At 39.9% G+C, this 19,001-nt stretch overlaps 1 long non-coding RNA gene across 2 annotated transcripts in view; it reads right to left on the reverse strand.

Moving 5' to 3' along the window:
* Positions 1-557: 557 nt before the first annotated feature.
* LOC103103086 (uncharacterized) overlaps positions 558-19,001 on the reverse strand; it is a 44,618-nt gene continuing 26,174 nt past the window's right edge. The window contains exons 3-6 of one of the 2 annotated variants that reach the window (XR_459647.3): positions 6,767-6,888; positions 2,709-2,846; positions 1,299-1,466; positions 558-732 (exon numbers count right to left, since the gene is read on the reverse strand). This is a non-coding gene — a long non-coding RNA (uncharacterized LOC103103086). Of the gene's footprint in view, positions 1,467-2,708; positions 2,847-6,766; positions 6,889-19,001 lie in introns of both variants that reach the window. The other variant, XR_008915266.1, reaches the window with a different exon arrangement.

The raw sequence follows: 19,001 nt of genomic DNA on the forward strand, positions 1-19,001 counted from the left end.
CACTAATACATTGTTGGTGGAACAGAGAAATGATCCAGCCATTTTGGAGAACAATTTGAAATTATACTCTGAGAACTTTAAGTTTGTGTGTAGACCCTTTGCAAAGTGATCAGTGAAAAAGGAAAAGAACCTATATGCTCCAAAATATTTATAGCAGCTCTCTTTATGGTGATAAAGAACTGGAAATTGAGGGGATGCCCATCACTTGGAGAATGGCTAAACAAATTGTGATGTATAATTCTGAAGGACTACTACTGCACCAGAAGAAACAGTGAGCAGGTTAATTTTTTTAAAACTTGACGAGAACTACATGTGATAATGAATAGCAAAATTAGTAGAACCAAGGGAATATTATATACAGCTACAGACTTGATACTTGAAGAATAATTTGTGAACATTACCTACAGCGAATTATCTTGAAAACGGAAACATGAAAGACATAACATATATGTGTATATGCAAGGAGGGGCTGAGATTCTTGTAAATCAATTCTATTAATAAAAAAGAAATAGAATTTGATGACTTATTACTGTTAAAATAATTCACAAGATACATAATTAGGGAATAAATCACTTTATTCCAGGAAACTTTTAAACAGAGGGCACCCCAAAAGAGTGATCAGAAATAGGGAGGAAACAGTGCCCAGTAAGAACTGCAGGCTGGGGGAACCATTGCTCAGAATTATCCCAGGGAAGTAGGAGAATTGGATGACCACAATTTCTTCTCCTTAACCTAGAAAACAAAAAGAAGATTCCTATTTTGGTGGGCTTTAGGTTTACTTTCAAGGCAAGTCCTCAGGAGGAGTCAAACTTCCAACTTCCAGACACTGTGCCACCCAGATACAAATCTACCTACAAGTCCATGCCTCACAACTCTAGCCCTCTAGCTCACTCCCTTTCCAAACAGCTCCCACTCCAAGGCTCTTGACACTTGATGTCCTTCACCTGGGTGTGTTGAAGAGACAACATTAAAAAAGAATCTTGCATTCATGTGGGAAGAGACCAGAGAGACAATGGGCCCTAATGTAAGGGAATATCCTTGGGTAGGTAGGCAAGAAGTAACTTAGAGATTTCCCACAACCCCTAAGTCAAATAGACCTCTTCTTATCCTCCCTTTGGAGGATACTAAATCCTTGACCACCCCCTTCAGTACTACCTATTGCTCTCATCCTATCTCACCTCAACCCCCCACTTCTGACCCTGGGCAAGAGGAAAAGTAAGTATATTCTCTACCATCATTACTTAGAAACTTCCCTCTATACCCCCTTACCTCATTCTGTCAAGAGTTTTCAATCTTACCAGTTCTCCTGCAGTTTTTCATGCATTCATTTTTGGTTTCAAAGTTGTTTCTGTTACCTCCACAGCCTCCATAGAAAAAATGTTGGCATGATCTGGCCATATAATCATAGTACCACCTAGAGACAAGAGCTCGGCAGAACCCCTCATCTTTAGGAAGCCTGCAGATGTCTAAAGAGAGACACCAGAGAGGTGGAGATAACAAACAAGCAATTCGAGTGACTATTCACCAAAGCCAAACTTGGGAGGGAGGTTCAGGGGTTCAATAGTGGTAGAGATTAGATTAGGATCCAAGCTTGCTGACCACCTTAGGGAGTAGAAGAAGTGAGCTGGTGGTCAGATCAGAATCTCTATCTGATCTTCTCAGATGTGACCTATTTCATTCTCAGCATCCTAGATACTATAGCTACAGTAACTGTGTGGTAGGTGTCCTACTGTGGGTCTTTTGCAATGACTCTGAGACAAAAGATCCAACCAGACACAGCAGCTGGAAACTTGTGGCTTCCATGCCATGCTTCAAACTTTTAGTAAATCTCTGGGCTCTAAGCCCAACAAAAGTCCAACATGGAGACCCTTTAAGTTCCCAGGGACTGATGCAAAATGAAGTCCCTTCCCTACTGAGGAGTGAGAGTCTAGTAAGTAGGAACAAAGTGAGGGAGTATGGTAGTCTATCAGTGGAGAGCAGAGAAAATAATGAGGTGAAATTTTGATATAAGTCCTTTATATAGAGTGTTGCTGATATTTGGATTTCTGCTTGAGACCCTCTGGCAGAGAACAGCTATGGGCAGTTACTCTTTCCATTAGGATTCAGGGGATATTTGCTCATTACCAAAGAATCAGTGGAATAAAATCATTAAAAATTTCTTGAGAAAAGGAGAGACTCCACATAATGAGCCCACTTTAGGGAAAAAAGGTCTGATAGCAAGACACAAGAATTACCCATAAGACACATTGAGCCTTTGATTCCACCAAGTATGGAGGGCATAGAATATATGACCTAGAGAGACTGAAGAAGTCTAAAAAGAACTCCTTCCCTAGCTACCACTCCTCAATCTCTCATCTATACCTATTACTACTACCCCGTTCCCAGGCTCTATCTCCCCTCTACTCTCTCTTTCCATCATGATGACTTCTAGAAATTTCCCTATGCTGGCAGAAAACCAAGTCCCTCTGGAAGACCCTAAATCCCTGACCACTTTCTCTAGTCTTGACTATTCCTTTCAGGTTGCTCCTACCCCACTGACACCTGGCAGAATCATACCCATATTATTGGATCAGGGAAGAACCAAGACTGAGTGAGAGGGAGAATTCTCCATCTTGAAAGAGAAACCTTCCTGGGAGCCCAGTTTTTACCCCTGACTAAACCAGGCCACTCCCTTGCCCATTCTCCTTCTCATACTCCATACTACTTACCATTATTTGGAGTAGCGCTGTCTGAGCAGAGAGCGAGAAGAGCCAAGATGACAAAGGATGCCCAGAACCTCATGACGCTTGTTCAGCTGGAGAGCCTCCCTCAATCCACAAGGAAAATTAGATGGGACGAGACAAACTCTACAAAAAATAGAGACAGAGAATGGGATTTAGCCTCCCCACCAGCCCTCTCAGAGATTTCCCCTTTTTGGCAGATCACCTAAGCCTTCCCTGCTTTCTTAGGAACAAGACCCCTTCAGAAGCACATTTATAAAAGCACAAGAAGTTCCCTAAGTACAGGCTGTGCATCAGAGGTCATGCTCTGTCTTTCTCCTTGGAATTTTTATCTGATCAAAATGTGTGATTTTGTCTCTACATTCCAAGGGCTTAAGGCTCCTGCATGGGGCTAGATTTGGGAGATTTGACCCCTTATCTCCCATCCAGACCCTCTCAATGAGTTCAAAGAGGCAACAAAGCTTATATTAGTCATGAATAGCTCACTTACCTTGAGGGCAACACAAGTACTCTGACAGATTCAATCTCTATTCCATTCCTACTGGTTAATCAGGTCACCATCTACACAAGGTGAACTAGTTTCTAAGTCCTTTTTGGCCCAGCTTAGATCATTGAGATGTGGAAATGCTGTTTTCTGGTTGCTTCTGTCATAGATACCCAAATTCTAGATTGGGTCCTCCTTGATTCAGTGGCAAGGGAGGGAAAGGGAGAGGAGGGAAAGCAAGGCAAGAGAAGAGAACGGACAGTTCTAGAAGTCCATAGCCATGGACTATGCTTTTTACTAATAGTATCTCATTTGATCTTCACAACAACCCTTCAAGGTAGCTGCTGTTATAATCTCCATTTCACATAATCAAGAAACTGAAGAATATTAAGTGACCTTGCCCAGCTAATAAGTGACTGAGGCTACATTTGAACTCACATCTTCTTGACTCCAGGTCCCATGCTCTATTCAGCTCATCACTAGCTGCCTCAGAAAATACAATGTAAAGGAAACATGCCTCTGTGCTTTTGCAGGCCTAATAGATACTTATTAAATGAATAAATGTTCCCACCTTTTGCCTAGTGACCTCAGGTGAGTTCATAGAAGTATGAGAGCTGAATTTGGGCAATAACCCAGAGAGGGTGCTACACTCACTTTTGATTTTAAAGCAAATCTAAATGGAGAAGGAAATGACAATCCACTCCAATATCCTTACTGAGAAAAGCCCTTTGACAGCTATGGCCCATGGGGGGTCACAAAATGAACAACAACAACAAAGATGACTATTGGTCAGACATGCTGTGGAGAGGACCTTTTAGGGCCCCATTAGAGTAGATACTCTCTGAGCTTTCTCCCACCTCCAAAACTGCATAATTTTCTGCTATGACACAAGTCAAGAAGAGGTAAACCATAATGATGGAGAGAGTCAGGATAGACCTAGTAGTAAGCTCTTTGACCACGGTCAAGAATTTTAACCTCGCTGAGTCTTGGTGTCCTCTATAAAATGAAGATAAGAATACCTACCTCAGGAAGTTATTCCAAGTGTTAAATAGTGTTCAATGAGATGATCTATATGAATATAAAGTATTTTGTACACCTTGAAGCAATATGCAGATATCAGCTATTATTATCATTTCATTCTCAACTCTTGTAATGGAATTTAGATAGAAGTGGTTCTGGTTGACAGGGGGCTATCCCACCATTCTGTGTTCAGAGCTAATGTTCTTATAAACTATTGCACAGATGAATCCAATAGCCGGCTATATTTTGTAGATGAACAAAAGTACTTGGATGAGTCTTCTTGTCTTCTGAAGGATCCCTAGATATCCTTAGAACTCCAATAACCAACAAGACATCAGTGATGGTATACATTCATCCTGTTTGCTAGTTTGCTATATTTTGAGAGCTTCTTGTTCCATGTTCATTGAAGATTCTGAGCATTTGACACAGCAACAACTATAGGAAATGTTCTTGAGTTTTGACAACTTTCTAGGATTTGATTTATGTTAATGTGATAGTTCAGGAATGATAACCAAGAAGTTAGAGTGTTTGGGGAAATATCAATGAATATATTGAAGCCCCCTTAACCTAAGGGTGAGCGTTATGGTGGGAAAGAAGAGAATGAATCAAGGAATAAACTCCATAAGAGAGAAAGGGAAATGGCCTATAGAGTGGCAGATAATGGCCACCACGATCTGGATAGTGTGATCAATTTGAATAGAATAAACCCCCAGAGAAGAAAGGTTGCTGAGTGATGGTAACAGAGAGGGAGTCTGAAAAATGCCATTGAAGGAGCAAGAATTCTGCCTTCCCCTCCAGGAATGTGTCCAAGAACATGAGAAAAGATACAGTGCTATCTTGGGACATCCAGGTTTCTGTGGGTTCCAGAAGTTGGAAGGAGTACAAGAGGAACAGGTCTAAAATTAAGGGAAGTTTGTTCATTATATGACAGGAATTCCAGAGGGCATAGGGGAAGGGCACTACAGAATAGTATCATTAGAAGAGTAACAGTGAGGTACATGAGGAGAGGAGAAAGACTAAGCATTGAGTGGGTAAATGGGGGCTTGAGAGTGTGATGGTTTACTCTTAGGCAGCTAAGGGAACTATAGCAATAGGCCTGAGAGAGTAAGAAGGGAAGTTAACCATTAAGGAGTGGTGGTTGTTGATAGAGTAGCAACAGTTAGGAATAGCTTCATTGATAAGGGGAAGTGATTGATAAGAGATGGTTCAGTGGACACCCATGAGACTTCTCTGTTCTATATTTCCCAGTCCCTCAATGTCATCTCCCATTCTCTTCTCCTTTAGTATAGTCTCTGATGAAGGAGAGACCCTTTTCCTCACCATTACCACCCCCTTTTCATAAACCCTTCATTCTACCCCCCTCTCACCTTCTCCACAAGATTATTTCCAAAATCATTCTTACCCTTCCATTAAGAACTTCCATTAAGAATTAATTCATGATTCGCCCTACCTACTGCAGCCAACAAACATCCCCAAGTTTTCTCCATCTTTAAATACCCTCCCTAATCTTCTATCCTCTCAAGCTTTTGTCCTTCATCTTCCCTTCTCAGTCATTTCTAGGAAAGGATATCTATGCTTACTGCCTCCACATCCTCTCCTCTCACACACTTCTCAGCCTTCTGTAGTCTAGCTCTTGGCTTTATCACTCAACTGGAACTACTTCCTCCAAAGTTAATAAGGGTCCCTTAATCGCCAAATATTATGACTCTTCTTCAAAACTCATCCTTCTTGACCTCTCCGTAAGCATTGGACACTGTTGTTGACCCTGTCCTCCTGTAGGCTTGCTCCTGTCTAGAATTTCATGACACTACTCTCTCGGTTCTCCTCTTCCCTCTCTGACCTCTCCTTCTCAGTCTGCTTTTGCCAACTCATCTTCCATATTATAATGTCAAACTATGAGGCTCTTTTCTGAGCCCTCTTCATTGCTTTCTCTAAACTCCTCACTCTTGGCCGTCTCATCAGCAACCTTCATCTCTATGCAAATGATTCCCAGATCCATATAAACAATCCGGTCTCTTTCCTGAGCTTTATCCCTACCCCTCGTACTATATGTTAGACATTTTGAACTGGATGGCCCATAAGCATCTCAGACTCCACATGTCAAACACAGATCCCATGATCTTTCCTTCCAAACTTTTCTAACTCTTCAAACTTCTTATTTCTATAATGGGTACCACTGCCATTCCAGTCATTTAATTGCAAAATTTTATACTTGTTCTTGACTTTTTATCATCCTTTGCCATGTCTATCCAGTGGATTGCCAGATCTTATCTTTTCTACCCCAACATCTCTCTAATATGTCCTCTTCTCTCCACTCAAGCCATTGCCCTAGTTTAGACCCTACATGAGTTATTGAAATAGCCTTCTGCTTGGCCTCCCCACATCAAGCCTCTCCCCACTTCACATAGCTATCAAAGTCATTTTCCTAAAGTTTAAGGTTATTCTCTTGAATAAACATCAGTGATTTCCCCCTTGTTTCAAGGACTAAATATAAAATCTTTTGGTTTCAATTTCAAACTTTCACAACCTTGTTCCAACCTACCTTTCCAGTCTCGCAGATGTAGATTGCCTGGCAGACAGGTTGCTATAAGGAAGTAGGCAGGAGCTCTGCAACCAGTCGACCGGCTTTGGCAAACAAACTAGGGACTTCCCCTCCTTTGGAATCTGCCAAAATCAGGCAAAAGTAAACTGAAGATATACAAGGGTGTTTAGCATATCATTAGCATCCTATTTGCATTGTGGTTTTCAGCCCCCTCCAATGGGGAAACAACACAAGTAAGGCCATGCAGTCTAAGGTGGTCTATGGGTAAAATGGCATTGATTCCTTGGTAAAGGCAGGGCAACAACTTCCCAACAAATGACCCCTTCCAAAGCATTCCTAAAAACCTCCTGGGGCCTTTCCAACACCACTACCACTACAATGCCTTTCCATAGCACCTTTCCATTGACAAACCTTTCTATCAGGATGGCCACTCCATCACCAGGGCCATTCCGCCATCTTCCCCCTTCTCTCAGCAAAGCTTGCTCCTTTGCCATGGAACTTGCCCAAGTCATTCATTCTTTGGACAAGACCCTCATCTTGCCCTGTCCCCCATCATCATGTTTGGAACCCAGTGTGGGGCAATTCATCTTCGTTCCTCTTTGGCTCAGTTTACTCTATCCCAGAGTTAAGTTTCCCCCTCCCTCCTGCTTACTTCTTGCTTTGTGGCTTTTTCTTTTCATCTCTGAGTACTCCAGCTTAGCTGGGACACTCGGTTAGGCCTTCCTGGCCAGTAAGTTCCTAATTAAAGGGGGGACACCCTATAAAAACCTAGTATTTGGGACCAAGGCAAGACTTGCTCTGCTTCTGCACCTGGGGTCAAAGCAGACTGATACTTCACCCATCTTGGGGCCAGGCAGAACTCACTCTGGGTTTTTTCTCTCTCCCTCCCCTATTTCCCATCTTTGGAGCCTTGGCAGACATCCACAGCAACTGACTCCCCGTCCCCACTATGATACTTAAAAAGGAAATGATGATACTCTCCTTCAATCGGATTCTGGCCATCAGAAAGTAGAAAGACACAAGGGGAGGATCGGCCCCACTTCTGGAAGTCAGACTGAATTTGGGTCTGTAAGAAATTCAGCTCATAATTTGTTTTAGCTAAATTTGGTTCTTTTCCCTATTACAAATTGGAAAAAGTTAAGGCTAACAAGCTTATAACAATTTGTTTTAGTTTATTTAACTATTTCATTATGGTAAGAAAATCTTTGTCCTGTGTCTTATTTAGTCTTATTTATAGATTTTGTTACCATGAAAGATTTCTAAAAGGGAAAATGCAGCCAGCCAGAATGACTAAAAAGCTGCTAGGAGGAGCGATTAATGATGATTCAAAGTAAAAGGAACTGTCCCAGTGAACAGAGCTAATTCTCACCTATGGCTTCAATGGGAGAGATTGATTGTCCCATTGTTTTAGTGCAATGAAGGACAACACCAGAATGAGGAAAAAAAATGCATATCTAGAGTGAAGGGAAAAAAAATACAAGCAGTTTGCTGTTTAAATTTACCTGGTACCTAACTCTTCCTTGACCATGCAATACCAAGCTATGGCTAGTTTTAATTTATGAGCATGGAACTCAAGTCTGCCTTACTTTCCCTGCCCCGTCACAGGATACCCAACCATGGCCCTCCATTCCACATGCACTGGAAGCTTTGGCATGCTGAGTCATGTCATAAAAACATTTCCACCTGGTAAGATTTTATAGCTATAACCTGGAGGCAAGAAGGCTCCTCTCAGGCTGTCTCAGGGCTATTGCAACAACCACAGATTTAGTTAAAACTAAGCCAAAAGACTTCTGGGAAAAGAACTAACATTCTGACATGGGCATTTTCCCCCAGAAACTCGGGCAAACTATTATCAGGGAAATTCCTTTGCTCCCTTACATCCTCATGACTCCTAACCCCAAACACTCCTATAAGACCCTGAGAGGATTGTCCTCAGATTGTCCTGAAGATTTAAGATGGACAGAGAGATGCCCCTCCAGGCTACACCTCGATTCTATCAGGCTGTATCTCAGACATATCTGTTCCCTAAACTAAAGAATCTTTTATGAGGGGCATCCCCTGTGTCTCCAGGCAGACCCTAGTCAATGACCAAAACCCACCCACCACCACCGAATGCCTGAGGGTTTACCTCTCTAGAGTCAGGTCCTCACCATGTTGTCTGGGAGACAGTTTTTCCATCCATGCCGTCCTCCTAAGGAGCAGCCTTCCATCTTGCTGTTTCACCTGTACTATCCTCTTGGCCATTCTCAACATTTTCTAAATTAATAAATTTCTCTTTATTTTTAAGCTAAGTTTTGGAGTCTTTCATTCTTGTAAAAGGTATCCTTCCTGAAGTCTGGGGGTTCACTCTAGTACCCCGTAATATTTGGACTTGTCATCTGCCTATTAATACATAGTCCATAAGATGAAGTCCATTTAAATATGGTTAACAACCAGGCATGTTTTACTATAGGCACCCAACGTGGTATATACACTGTTCTCTGTATACAATCGGGAGTCACTTACTCAAGTGTCTATATCCATCCAAGGTTTTTTATTCAATTGGAATACAATCAGTCTTTTGTAAATGAATTCATTTGTGTAATCATTGAACCTAGGGATAGAGAAAAATTCTTGCAAAATAGTATTGTTGTTTATGTTTTCATCTCTAGGACTAGATCCCTAATAGCAGCTGATTCTCCTAAAGGAACTGGAATGAGGGAGGTTTTCCCCTATCGTGATATGTGACATTGTTATAACTATGTCCCTCCTCTTCCTTTCATACCAAATTCCTATCATCAAGACAGATGTAAGTGATAGAAGTTTTGTAAGTACAATATTAAACCTATTAATTAATCAATCGACACTGGAATATCTCTGAGTTAAGATGCAAGTATGAAAAATCTTGGAATTTTAATCTGTGGTAAAACTATAACATATGGATGATATTCCCTTCTAAATGTGTCTAGTATGTAGCAGCAATGAAATGCTCCAGGACAATTCTGAGGGCCTTATGAGAAAAGAACACTCTCCACATCTAGAGAAAGAACTGTGGGAGTAGAAACAGACAAAAAAAAAACTGCTTGATCACATGGGTCAATGGGGATAGGATTGGGGATGCATGCAGACTCTAAATGATCACCCTAGTGCAAATATCAATAATATGGAAATAGATCTTGATCAATGACACATGTAAAACCCAGTGGAATTGCCCATCGGCTATGGGAGGGAGGTAGGAGGGGAAGGAAAGAATCCTCCCCCATAGCCAACCCCCAATTCCTCTAGGCTATGGGAGAGGGCTTAGGGGAGGGCAAGGAAAGAACATGAATCTTGTAACCATGGGAAAATATTTAAATTAATTAAACAAATTAAAAAAAAACAAATGTGTCTAGTATGGATAATCTTAAAGAAAGTGTAAAGAGCAAGTGATTTGTAAAACTGAAATTCTCTGAAGTTTCAGAGCTAGGAAACACATTTAAGAGATTGTAACAAATTGTATTAAGTTTTGTTACTGGCAGATTTGGGCAAAATTTAATCTAGTAACCTCTACAAGTGATTTGGAACCAGAAAAGCAAAGCCTCCTTCAAAGCTGTCCTGAGAAGGAAGCCAATTCCTGAATACCCAAGAGAAGATATCCAGGAACCAGATGGGGGACATCTGGGCCTCGAACTGTGCTGAGTAAAGGTTGAGGATATGAGGAGTCTTGATCCATAACCTGACTTACTAAAAAGTAGATCCCCTACACTGAGTGCCTTTTCCTTTTCCTTGGTGGAAGGGGAAGAGGTTCCCTTGGATCCCGTCCCCTTCACTGAAAACAGGGACTCTCAGGACTCTAAAGTGAACCACTGCTAATGACTGCCCCCCTTCCCTTTGGGACTCCCCTCCTCATATCCTCTCTGCTCTTACTAGTGTTTCTTTTGCTATTTTGACCCTTGCCTGTTTCATTGCTTTGTTAAATCTATGGCCTCTTGGCTTTCCAGGTTCCAGTTATAGGTGATAGTTACTGAGCAACGAGTATACTTCCATCGGTGGGATGCCACTGCTGCTACCTTGCATTCCCAGAAGCTGTGTGATAACTCTAACTCTGCCAAGTAATTCCAGACCCTGTGCCTATCCCTGACTCCTATTCAATAAGAAAGCGTTCCAAAAGATTGAATCTTCCTCCCAATCCTGGTTCTGTTATTTGAAGGGGGGAAACAATGTGGGTTTCCATACAGATGGGTTGGACAGGTTGCTATGAGAATATAGGCAAGAGCTCTGGAACCAGCCAATCAGCATGAGCACAGCAAACAAGGGACTTTCCCTCCTTTGGAGTCTGCACAGAATCAGGCAAAAGTAACCTGGAGTTTTATCAGTATCCCATTTTTTTCACACACACCCCCACAGTAAGAACAGGAACTATGGGTGAGGCCATGCAAACCAAGGTAAACTATGGGGGAAGTGACATTAGTTCCTTGGGAATAGCAGGGCAACGCCAGCCCAAACAAATGATCCCTTCCTTAGTAACTAAGCAAGATAAAAAGCATTCCTGAAAATCTCTCAGGGTGTTTCTACCATTAGGCCTTTCCATCATCATGCCTTTCTATCACCATGGCCACTCCATTACTAGGGCCATTTTACTACCTTCCTCCCTCTCTCAAAAAACTTGCTCCTAGAAACCCAGAAGAAAAACAATTGCTTGATCACATGGGTCAATGGGAATATGATTGGGAATGTAGACTCTAAACAATTACCCTAGTGCAAATATTAATAATATGGAAATGGAGCTTGATCAACGACACATGTAAAACCCAAGGGAGTTGTTCAATGGCTATGGGAGGGGGGTGGGAGCGCAGGGGGAGGGAAAGAACATGAATCATGTAACCATGGAAAAAATATTCTAAATTAATTAAATTTTTTCAAAAAATAAAAATACAAATAAAGCTTGCTCCTTCACCATGGGGATTGCCTGAGTCATTAATTCTTTGGACAAGACCCTAATCTCACCCCTTATGTCATCACTATACATTATCCCTTTTGTGCACACTATGGCCAACTCAAATTGACATTTTGACTTAGGAATTTATTAGAATTTTATTAGAATTAGAAATTAGTAATACATTCTCCTAATTTGAATTTTCAGGTACCTATATGTTATTTTCAGGCTCCTGCCACACACCTCAAGCACATGAAAACTTTGAGAGCCATTTGTTCATGTAAGTGATTCTAGTATGTGCCCCAGACCCTAGATCATTGGATTGAGTTTAGGAGGACACATTGAGCCTCTCTTTGAAAGATCATGGGGAATAAAAGATGCCATAGACCTAAACAACAAACACAATTTTCAAAAATGAGAAGCTGGACCTTGGAAGTTATAGGCCAGTGAACCTAACTTTAACTTCTGGCAAAATTCTAGAGAATCATTATGTGATTTAGAATACACTTGAGAGTATTTAGGAAAGTTAGTTGTGATTACTAAGAGGCAACATGACTTCATCAAAAACATCACTCCTAACTAACCTAATTTTTTTGCAATTATTAGACTAGTAGAAGAAGAGAATTCTGTAGCAATAGCATGCCACAACTCAATAAAGCATGCAACAAAAATCCCTTGTCTTAGTCATTTGGATGAGATGAAGAATTAGACTAGATTAGTGATATAGTTAGATAGATTTTGAACTGGATGAATGCCCAAATTCAAAGAATAGTTATGAATAGATTCAAGGCAAATTGGAAGGAGGTCTGTAGTGGAACGTCCTAGGGAATCTGTCCTTTAGCCCTGGATGGTTCAAAATTACTGGCTGGTTGTTGTCCTTTGAGAAGCAAAATGAAGAGAATCAAACTAATTCAGAAAATTCTGCCACAAGTCAGGAACAAACAACCCATCTGACCATGTAGGATGGAGATGCTTCTAATTGTTCATCTCACATTTCTTTTGAGTCACTGCAATTTTGCTTTACTCATTGAGTATTCTTTGATGTGGGCACACTACGCTGGATAGTCCTGTGCCAGTGTCTTCCATGTCTCACAATCATACCAAGATTCTTCTTCAGAAGGACCTTTAGAGTGTCTTTATATTGCTTCTTTAGAAAGTATTGCCAACTGCAGCAAGGGAATTTAGCAAGGACTAAGTCAGCATTCTAAGGCAGTTGGAAAACTGGCAACTGAGACTCTTTCTCTGGGAAGCAGATAGAGAGGGTGTGTTGAAGTGTCTCTCTGAAGGAAATCAACTTTGGAGCTGCCTGGGAATTGGATCATCATTAAGGAGAGGTTGAGTGAGTGATTCCCCCCACACTGGTGGACTGTGTGTGTGTGTGTGTGTGTGTGTGTGTGTGTGTGTGTGTGTGATCCCTTCCTTAACTTTGTGAGGACTCATCTTGAGACTTCTCTGTGACCCAACTGAGGACTCTGGTGTTGTGAGAATCTGGGTCCTGTGTACTTTACTAATCCAACTTTATCTTTAATTACCATTTTATTTAGTTAGATTAAGGTTAGATTTAGAAAGGCTTAAATCTTAATATCTCGATGGGTTAGAAATAAGTTACTCCCTAATTCCCTTTCCATTCCCTTGTCCTTTTAGCTAATAAACCTGGTTATATAGTTAGTTAGTTAGTTAGTTAGTTAGTTAGATCCCTTCTGTTTAACCTCCCTATAACATTTGGCAGAGCCAGCTAAGCAAAACCTTAGGAAAATAATTGACTTTGACCAGGGAAAACAGATAGAGGGCAAGTTGACAGTTAGGGACTGGGAAGATTTCATTGCCATTCTACATCACTTGGTTGCTCTCCAGGGAGCATGACCTGAGTGACATGGAACTCTGACTCCTGGGTGAATTCTATTTTTTAACCCTTACCTTCCATCTTGGAATCAATACTGTGTATTGGTTCCAAGGCAGAAGAGTGGTAAGGACTAGGCCATGGGGGTCAAGTGACTTGCCCAGGATCACATGGCTGAGAAGTATCTAAGGCCAGATTTGAACCTAGAAACTCCCATCTGTGAATTTCAAAACTATTCCACCCTAATCAGACCATTCTTTAGAAGATCTGATTTAACTATTTCCTGATCAATAACAATAGAGATACTTGGAATAACAGAATCAGGTCTTGGAAACTACATTTCTCCTCCCTTCTTAGTTTAACAAGATTAGGAAGGTATGCATCAAACTGAAGATTTAATTATCTGAGAACATGGCCTTCAACAGACATGTGCAAAAAAGAACAGACCACTGGCCTGTCCTAAGTCAAGCTTGAGTCACCATTGGCACATGTGAGATGCAGGAAGTGAGGTAGAGAACAGCCTCAGGAGTTCTTGTGACTTCCTGTGGAGAGGGCTAGAGTTCAGTTCAATCCTGGAGCTGGAGCTTGGAGGAGCCCCGCAGACAGCTTTCCTTCAGACCAGTCACATGAGTGATAAGGACTGACCCCTTTCTCTGCCTTGGCTTTCCAAGGCCTTAAGGCCCACTTTGGCTCAGCCTGAGCCAGAGTGGTTCTGAGTTAAACTCCTTTCCTTCTCTCCCTCTTTCCTTCTCTCCCTCTCTCTTTCTCTCTCTAATATTTTCTTCCTCCTGTTGTAATTAAACCACCATAAAAATTTGGCAGCTGACTTGGGTATTTTATTATTTGGGATTTCCCTTGGCGACCATTTAAATTTAGATTTTTTCAGTCTCAACCATAATATTCACCCTTTACGGTTTGGCTGACCACATCAGTATGATGAAATACACTCAATCTTCTTAACTTTCCAAAACTTTTTTCTACTGTGACTATTTTTTAATAGCTTATTTTAATCAGCTATACAGGTAAGTAAATTTGGATTCTTTTTTTCTTTATTCCCTCTCTCCTTAAATTAGATAGAACACAGCTGTTTTAAATCTTAGCAACAGGGCCCTAAGGTCCTTGCTGGGAGAGCTGTTTCTAAATCTCCTTTCCCTTAAGGAACAACTACCTAGATTAGGAGTGGAAAAACCCTGTAGAAAGTTTTGGCTTTGTCCTGCTCCCCACGTGTTTTGTGAAGACTGTTAGAAAAATAATTACAAAATATATATATATATGCATATATATATATATATAAATGAATACTACATTCTTCAATATTTATATGGCAGTTGAAGAATTAGGGACATTGAGGAATACAGCATACCTCCAATTTCTTATATTAATAGGTAATGTCATTTTTGTACTCCTCAATACTATGTTTAGAGATGCTAAAATTAAAAAAAAAAATTGAGGATAAAATGCAGGCCCAATTAGAAGATCTAAAATGTTTCTTACAGGATCAATTAGTAAACATCCACTCTACCAGAAACAGACCTGTTTCTGAACCATTGAATGAGGAAATTTCCTTCCCTGAAATAGAGATGGAAAACACCTTCCCTATAGCTCAGCTAACAGACTGGCTTTCTCATGGTCAGCAACTCTTGGCTGAATTTAATCCCCAAAACCCTTCCCCTGCAATCCCAATTTCTCTTGTTCCTTCTCCTACACAAAACCAAATTCCAGTCCAAAGGAGATCTCATCCTCCTAGAGAAACTCGTCCTAGTCTAACTGACCCACAAGTACAAAATTCAACTAGAGGCCTGTTTCCTCTAAGAGAAGTACCTGAAATAGGATGGAATGGGGATGTGGAGACTTTAAGACACAAGATACCATTTACTTCCCAAGAAATAAATGAATTTACACAAAATATCCCCATATATGAATAAGATCCCTTACTAGTAACAAAAAAGACGACAGACATATTTTTTCAGTATAATTTGTCTTACAAGGACATTGAAAACTTGCTACAGGCTTTTTTAACTAACCATGAGAAAAATAAAATAATTTCTCATGTCAACAAAACCTGGGGGCATAATGAAGCACATTGGCCATCTCAGGATCCTGAATGGGACTATAACAACCCTGAGGATTATCTACAACTCTACCATTGTAGAGAGGCTATCCTTACAGCAATTAGGGAATGTGCATACAATACAGATAAGTGGATGCTATTCGATAAAAACTGCTGGGAAAATTGGAAGACAGTGTGGGAGAGACTAGGAATAGATCAACACCTCACACCCTACACCAAGATAAATTCAAAATGGGTGAGTGACTTAAACATAAAGAAGGAAACCATAAGTAAATTGGGTAAACATAGAATAGTATACATGTCAGACCTTTGGGAGGGGAAAGGCTTTAAAACCAAGCAAGACATAGAAAGAATCACAAAATGTAAAATAAATCATTTTGACTACATAAAACTAAAAAGCTTTTGTACAAACAAAACCAATGTAACTAAAATCAGAAGGGAAACAACAAATTGGGAAAAAATCTTCATAGAAACCTCTGACAAAGGTTTAATTACTCATATTTATAAAGAGCTAAATCAATTGTACAAAAAATCAAGCCATTCTCCAATTGATAAATGGGCAAGGGACATGGATAGGCAGTTCTCAGATAAAGAAATCAAAACTATTAACAAGCACATGAAGAAGTGTTCTAAATCTCTTATAATCAGAGAGATGCAAATAAAAACAACTCTGAGGTATCACCTCACACCTAGCAGATTGGCTAACATAACAGCAAAGGAAAGTAATGAATGTTGGAGGGGATGTGGCAAAGTAGGGACATTAATTCATTGCTGGTGGAGTTGTGAACTGATCCAACCATTCTGGAGGGCAATTTGGAACTATGCCCAAAGGGCGACAAAAGAATATCTACCCTTTGACCCAGCCATAGCACTGCTGGGTCTGTACCCCAAAGAGATAATGGACACAAAGACTTGTACAAAAATATTCATAGCTGCGCTCTTTGTGGTGGCCAAAAACTGGAAAACAAGGGGATGCCCATCAATTGGGGAATGGCTGAGCAAACTGTGGTATATGTTGGTGATGGAATACTATTGTGCTCAAAGGAATAATAAAGTGGAGGAGTTCCATGGAGACTGGAAACAACCTCCAGGAAGTGATGCAGAGCAAGAGGAGCAGAACCAGGAGAACATTGTACACAGAGACTAATACACTGTGGTATAATCGAACGTAATGGACTTCTCCATTAGTGGCGGTGTAATGTCCCTGAACAACTTGCAGGGATCCAGGAGAAAAAAACACCATTCATAAGCAAAGGATAAACTATGGGAGTGGAAACACCGAGAAAAAGCAACTGCCTGAATACAGAGGTTGAGGGGACATGACAGAGGATAGACTCTAAATGAACACTCTAATGCAAATACTATCAACAAAGCAATGGGTTCAAATCAAGAAAACATCTAATGCCCAGTGGACTTACGCGTCGACTATGGGGGGTGGAGGGGGAGGAAAAGAAAATGATCTATGTCTTTAATGAATAATGCTTGGAAATGATCAAATAAAATATATTTTTAAAAAAATTAAAGATGGGAATTGGAAAAAAAAAGAAAGGGGAAAAAACAAACAAAAAAACCTTTTTAAGGGACCCAATAAGTTAAAATGATATGTATCTCTAGAAGAAAATATTGGTAACTCTTAAAAATTGTTATTATCACCTGGGTAGCTAGAAGAATTACACTTAGAGAGAACAGTGACAAACTGTATAGGATGAAATGCCAAGATATAAATATGTATATAGATATATGTATGTATAAATATATATGCATATATATATACATATATAACTAGAGTTTTAAAAAGAGGTTCATACTAAGAGAAATGGGAAAAGAAACAAAATGGGGTAAATTTATATGTCATAAAGAAGCACATGGCAGGAGTAGGGGAGAACACCAATACACTGGAAGGGTAAAGAGGTTGGAGATAGGAAATACTTAATTCTTATGTGCATGGAAATTGACTCAAAGAGGAGAGAACAATCAAATCTTTTGGAGCAGAGAATTGATTTGCACCCTATAGAGAAGTAGACAGGTAACAAACAGACTGGTGGGGAGGGAAGCAATACAAGGAAGGGAAAGGGTGGGAGGATAATTTTAAAAGACTGTAAAGAAAATAAGAGGGTAATAAGAAGGGAGGAGGGATAGAAAGGGAAGTAAAATAAGGGTGGGAATTAGGGGGAGTGATTAAAAACAAAACACTGGTGTAGAAGGAAATAGTGAAAGAAGAAAGGGTAGGGTTAGGAGTGGAAATCAAAATGTTGGGAAATATACAGCTGATAATCATAACTCTTAATGTGAATGGAATGAATTCACCCATAAAATGCAAACAAATAACAGAGTGGATTAGAAACCAAAATCCAACCACATGTTGTCTACAAGAAACACACATGAGGCAGGTAGACCCACACACAGGGTAAAAATAAGTGGCTGGAACAAAATTTATTGGGCATCAACTAAAAAAAATAAGGCAGGAGTCACAATCATGATATCTGACAAAACCAAGGTAAAAATAGATCTAATCAAAAGAGATAGGGAAGGTAATTACATCCTGATAAAAGGCAGTATAGACAATGGGGAAATATCAGGACACAACATGTATGCACGAAATGGCATAGCATCCAAATTACTAAAGAAGAAACTAGTGGAGCTCAAGGATGAAATAGATAGAAAAACTATACTGGTGGGAGACCTGAGCCTTCCTCTATCAGAACCAGATAAATCAATCAAAAAAATAAATAATAAAGAGGTAAGAGAAGTGAATGAAATCTTAGAAAAAACAAACTTAGTAGATATGTGGAGAAAAATAAACAGGGACAAAAAGGAATACACCTTCATTTCAGAAGCACACGGTACATTCACAGAGACTGACCATGTACTAGGGCATAAAAACATTGGAAACAAGTGCAAAAGACCAGAAATAATAAATGCAACCTTTTCAGATCACAATGCAATGAAAATAATAATTAGTAAGGGTACATGGAGAGGCAAATCAAAAATTAATTGGAAATTAAGTAATATGATTCTCCAAAATCGTTTAAAGAATAAATCATAGAAACAATTAATAATTTCATTGAAGAAAATGGCAATGATGAGATCCTTTCAAAATCTATGGGATGCAGCCAAAGCAGTACTTAGAGGGAAATTTATAACCTTGAGTTCATATATTAACAAATTAGGGAGGGCAGAGGTCAATGAATAGGGCATGCAAATTAAAATACTAAAAAGTAAACAAATTAAAAATCCTCAGATGAAAACTAAATTAGAGATCCTAAGAATCAAAGGAGAAATTAATAAAATGTGAAAGTCAAAGAACTATTGATTTAATAAATAAGACTAGAAGCTTGTACTTTGAAAAATTAAAATAAAATAGACAAAGTACTGGTCAATCTAATTTAAAAAAGGAAAGAAGAAAACCAAATTAGCAGTATCCAAGATG

This window comes from Monodelphis domestica, chromosome 1 (genome assembly GCF_027887165.1).
Source record: "Monodelphis domestica isolate mMonDom1 chromosome 1, mMonDom1.pri, whole genome shotgun sequence".
Classification (NCBI taxonomy): domain Eukaryota; kingdom Metazoa; phylum Chordata; class Mammalia; order Didelphimorphia; family Didelphidae; genus Monodelphis; species Monodelphis domestica.